Source organism: Ochlerotatus camptorhynchus, unplaced genomic scaffold, assembly GCF_037179485.1.
Source record: "Ochlerotatus camptorhynchus isolate MF236.1 unplaced genomic scaffold, CSIRO-AGI_Acam_v1.1 ptg000244l, whole genome shotgun sequence".
NCBI lineage: Eukaryota > Metazoa > Arthropoda > Insecta > Diptera > Culicidae > Ochlerotatus > Ochlerotatus camptorhynchus.
The window spans coordinates 3,143,950-3,149,549 of NW_027040734.1; the positions used below are offsets into that span (position 1 = coordinate 3,143,950).

General features: G+C 39.1%; 1 long non-coding RNA gene across 1 annotated transcript; it reads left to right on the top strand.

Annotated features, from left to right (window-relative positions):
- The first annotated feature begins 362 nt into the window (after window positions 1-362).
- Window positions 363-1,779, top strand: LOC135704575 (uncharacterized). Its single transcript, XR_010517791.1, has 3 exons — window positions 363-436; window positions 508-594; window positions 658-1,779. It is a non-coding gene; the product is annotated as an uncharacterized LOC135704575 (long non-coding RNA).
- Window positions 1,780-5,600: the final 3,821 nt, after the last annotated feature.

Sequence of the window (5,600 nt, forward strand, 5' to 3'; positions counted from 1 at the left end):
CATCTGGAACACTAAGTTGAGAGCACGCAATAAGCTAATATGCGATATGCAATAAGCTTGAAATGCGAAGAAGAAGAAGAAGATAGTACCAGAGCTGAACTAAAAAGTTGAGCACGTTTCTTCGGGACCTACTAGTCTTAGAGTTACCTCTATGGTGAAAGTGCATAGCGAACAGATCACCGAGAAATTTGTAATGAGATCAGAGAGCAGACATAAGTTCCAATTAGCAAAGAATGATCAAGATAGAACAAGAAGCGATCATTATTTAAAAAATAACAATAAACATTAAATCACAAGCAACTACTCACCGAGTCGTATCAGCAATCGTACTGGCTTTATACGCTTTATATTGCCAAGATTGAACTGAAAGTCATCAGTTGAAATTAGTTTGTTGCAGCAGTCACTTCGGGAGCAAATCGCCATAAACATGAAACTAGTAAGTTCTAACTCGTAGTTTCTAAAACGTATTATAGAGTGATCTTCATGTGCCCTCTGCCAATATTCCAGACCATTCTATTCACGTTGCTAATGCTGCTTATTGGGGTAGCCTTCTCGTTTCCTGTGGAAGGAACCGACTCCTTGGCTGAACCAAAGGTAGGTTAATTCAATTTTCACTTAAACTGACACGCAGTTTTAACGAGAGATATCCGTATGTAGCAAGAAGAGCCCCAATCAGCCAAAGTAGACCACACACATCATAGATGCTCCGGTGAGCATTCTGGTTCGGAGGAAAGCAAAGAAGATAAAGCCAACGTCGCCCACTAAATGGACGAAAGGGGCCGCACGCATTTCCATGGAAGGAATTGATTTGGAGGAAATTTTGATAAAGCTTCAATAATTTATGGTTAATTGAATAAAGCATTTAAATTTGGAATTAGGTACTTGCTTTTACCATCAAACTCAACAGAGGTCACCACATAAGTCTGTGGAGAAATCGCAGTACGTATATTTTCGGAAAACAGCTCGGAAAACAGGGGCCTAATTGAAAAGGTTAAAACAAAGCGTTTTTCGTAAGAACGCTTGCATGAAAACAGTCGTATTAACTTGGTACCATAATGTGGCCCCAGGTGATTTCTCTATAGGGCTCTAAAACCCGCCATCTTGGAAAAAAGGCTTGAGGATGCAGATTTCAAAATATTGCACGGCGAGGCATAGGATTGAAATGTTAAAATGCTTATATTTCTCAAATAATATTTTTTTTTATAATTTTGGAGTAAAACTCAAGGGCTACTCAATAGACGTATTATATTAAATATTCGAAGATTTTCCAAATATTTGATAAAAGTGGTTCAAATAGTATCACTCAAATCAATTTAAAGTAATTATTTTGAAAACTATAAGCATTTTAAATCTTTTGTCACATACCTTGCCATGCAATATTTTGAAATCTCCTCATCATCATTACCAAGTCTTTTTTCAAGATCGCAGGTTTTATTGGCCTATGACTATCGTTTCTTTCGGTGCACAAATTTCTACGTTTTGTTCTATCAAGCTTTCCACGCTCGGTAATGGTAGTTAGAGTCGGTGTATAATGAGTCACGCCAAAAGTACAGCCATGCCTACATATTGAACTGTTAAACCGGCTACCTATCGTGCAAATTAAATAAAAAATCCGATTTTTTGAAATCTCCATGAAAGGTATAAAATGTAAAATATAATCGAAAAAATGACCATAACACGTAGTGAGTATGATACTTTGACTAGTGCGGAGGCAAATATTAGCCGTATAATCCTATTTTCGCCTGTATAAGTTGTATAAGAATCTTTCGAAAGCCATGATGCGAGTTCTATTGTTTTTCTCTTGACGTTACTTTTATACACAGACTCTAAAGCTGGGTTTAGACTAGGCAAGTCAAATTATCAACTCAGTTGAATTCAATTAATTATATGATTTCAGTAGTAGCTATAGCCGGCGCCGGTGGTGTAGTGGTAAGCGTGACTGCTTTCTCACCCCAATGGGTCTGGGTTCAATCCCAACCGAGGTCGGTGGGATTTTTCTGAGGCATAAAAATCTCTGGTCACGTCTTCCTTCGGAAGGGAAGTAAAGCCGTTGGTCCCGGCCCATGTGTGTTGAATTGAATGGGTGCGATATCCTACGCAGGTGTGGAAGCTGCCTTCCTGCACATTCGATTGTCGTCAATGGATGGCAATCGATGTCCGTCGGTGATTGGCACTAGATTGCGGAACAGAGACCGACGATAAATAAAGGAAAGAAGAGTAGATCCGAGAGATGTCGCCCCTTCTGTGGTAGGAAAATCATTTTTCCAGTATGGAGAATATCAGAAAATCCACGATTTGTGACTAAACATGCTTTCACAGAAGGAAACAAATAAACGAGTGTTTACCTTATCACCATAGTAATGTACTCGTGCGATTTTTGAGTATCTAAATCTGCTCAAAAAGACGATAATAAATAAAAACTGAAAATTTTCATGCATTTCCAAATGGTTTCCTACCATTCCCATACATTCGAAAGTGACTGGCCCTCTGGATGTGGATTATGTCAAAAACAACAAAACATGAATAATTGGTTTGAAAAGTTGAGCCTGGTTTATTTCAAGTGAGTTGATCAAGTCAGTTGAATGGCATGGTTAACACGTTCAATCGCGTTCAAGTCAGTTGAATTCAACTTGCCCTGTCTGAACCCAGCTTAATAAGGTGATCCAAGACGAGGGGGACGACTCTATCTACGATGCAGAAAAGATTGTGTTTTGCTGTGGCTAGCTGCAAGCACGCTGAGTAGATAGAATGAAGATTTATGTCGATTTTGAAGATTTCCTACAAAAAGATGAAGCACGATGCAAGTAGATGCGAGAAATGAAAGATGATTTTTCGAAGATTGATTCGCTAGTGTGAGATTTTTTGAGCATCTAGAATTGAGATTTAGATGTGTCGCCCCCCTCGATCCAAAAGACGTTTCTCAATGGAACTGACAGCTAGAAATCTAGAGTGTGCGACTGATCTGGTGTTTATGGTGCTGACTGTAAACATAAACAAAGCAGAAATTCATATGAGACTAAACTGCCAGTTCTACCAACAATCAATACGAAACTAACGATTTTAAATTGGCTCACTACTTGACTAGCCTATTGGTCCCAAGCAAATGATTAACGTACCCCATTCTAGTTGAAATTCTAGTACTACGCAATGTTTGTTTTGATTCGCTATGAAAGTTTGACAGATAAAATGAGGGGTTATTGGTTTTTCCTATGTTTCGAGGGGTGAATCATTTAGCTTGGGACCGAAGAGAGTACCAGAGCTGTGCCAAAAAGTTGAGCACGTTTCTGCGGGACCTTCTAGTCTTAAACGCTGTCCAGACTGGAGAGTTATAACAACAATCAATACGAAACTAACGATTTTAAATTGGCTCACCACTTTAGTAGCCTATTGGTCCCAAGCAAACGATTAACGTACCCTATTCTAGTTGAAATTCTATTACTACACTATGTTTGTTTTGATTCGCTATGAAAGTTTGACAGATAACATCAGGGGTGTGTGGATTCATGCAGAACATGCAGGGGTGAGTGAAATAGCTTGGGACTGCTTGGGACCGTTGTTCTGGTACTGAGTGAGCCAAAAATAATAATGATTTTCTTCGGGACCCAGTGGTCTTAGAGTTACCTCTATGGTTCTACTGTGGTCTGTCAAAAGTTCTTGGTAAACAAAAAAGTCAGATGATCGCAATTGTCTCGTGGACAGCCTTATAGACGAGTGCACGGATGGATTTGAGTTCACTCACTCGATAAAAAGTGACACAGCAGCGGGGCCCTGTTTACTAAAAATGAACACATGAATAATACTCACGTAATATTTGAACCCGGCTTATCAACTTTCGTATACGTTTCGGCGTTGCAAAACTTACACTAGACACTAAGTGCAAGTGGCAATTTTTGAACAGATAATTTATCGATAGTAGCGCCAAATTGGTCGAAAGTGATAATTTTGCAGAGGAAATCAGGAGATGCTAGCGCTACGTAACGGCGACGTTTCGACTTAACTTTACACAAGTTTCTGACCGAACTTGGATGTCTGTTCTCTGTGCAATTAGGGAGAGCTATCAAGCAAGACAGCAAATGGGAAAGGAACAATTACTACGAATAAACCTAGGTTAGAAACACTAATAAATTAGATAATGATTTCCGTTATTTGGCACTGAAATAAATGTTGATACGTTAAATTAAAGCTTTCCCCGTAATGTTAATTTTAGTTGTCTAGATTGTTCACATTTGCCGTTGTTCTATTTTTGCGTTGTAATTTTTATTTTGTAGCTGAATTTACTCCAGGTTGGACTGCCTAGGAAAACAGTCTCTGCACTCACGGGTCAGGATCGGTAGAGGAAATTTGAATGGGAAGTTCCTCCAGTGATGATAAATGTGAGTGGGGTTGTTGTGCTTCGGTAGAACGACGGTAAGCACCAACTTTCGTTTAAGACCATTTGAAGCACAAACGAAGTGACAGACGGAGCGACTCGAAAACTTTGGTGACTAACCTGCTATTTCAATTTTTCAGTGTACCACATGGCAACACCACTACTACTGGATTGTACCACATGGCAACACTACTATTAGATTGAACTAGCATTTTCACCAAATGTACTAGAATGTTTTAGTTCTATCTCATTCACTCTACTCAAAACTGCAATGCATAAAAAAATGACAAAATGATACGCACTCTTTGCACACTGTCAAAGAGTCATTGTACACAAAATCAACTTTGTTCAAATCAAAACAAAAAAACTAACCCATCTGGTGGATGATGGCACAAGCTTCCAAGAAAATTCTATTACAGTGAACCACATTATTTAAATGGATTTCTTCGCCAGTTAGTCGTCTGTAACTTCGTTTGTGATTTGAAGCGGCCTCTATATGTGAGGATCTCAATCTTTCCTGGGATTTCAGTCTACTGGATTGCCCTAACCTAAATTTGGGTCTATTTTATACATAAACCCACCCTAAGGTTGGGTTTCTTGCCGGGCAAATTAAACCTAGATGAGTGGTCCTCTTCGGAGGTGGTGCTTAAGCCACTCGTTATTGAGACAGGAAGCGCATTCAGTGGTCAAAATCTCATAGGTAGCGGGTGTGCGTTACAATGTACCTACTACTGAATTTCAAAGCGCTTTGTTTCGAAAATATCTTCCAAATAAACAAATATCATCCAAATCACCATATTCGGCCACGGCCCGCATAAACGCGAACCATAACTTGACCTTACCGAAAATGGTTAAACATTGTTTATAAACCCTGCTAAACTTTAACTGAAATGGTAATGGAACATTACATGAACGTTTGTGTGATAAAGTTTCAACCTTATGTAGGGGAATTTACGTATTCTCGTCAATCTAAGCAGCGTCTGCACTTCTACTAGCATTTTCTCAGCGTCACGCACATATATGATGTGTCTGTTTGTTTACATTCATCTGCTGCTTGCTTCTCTATCCATTCCAATCGACAGAATTTTTCAAAACGTTTTGAAAGCGTTTTTACAACGCTCCAAACTTCTCAGGTGAGTGTGACTATTGTCGGCAGCCTCTTTTTCTTCGGCAACCTTCCCATTAGAACTGCGTGTTAACCAGCTGTTCTTTTTTTTTTTTTTTTAGGCAA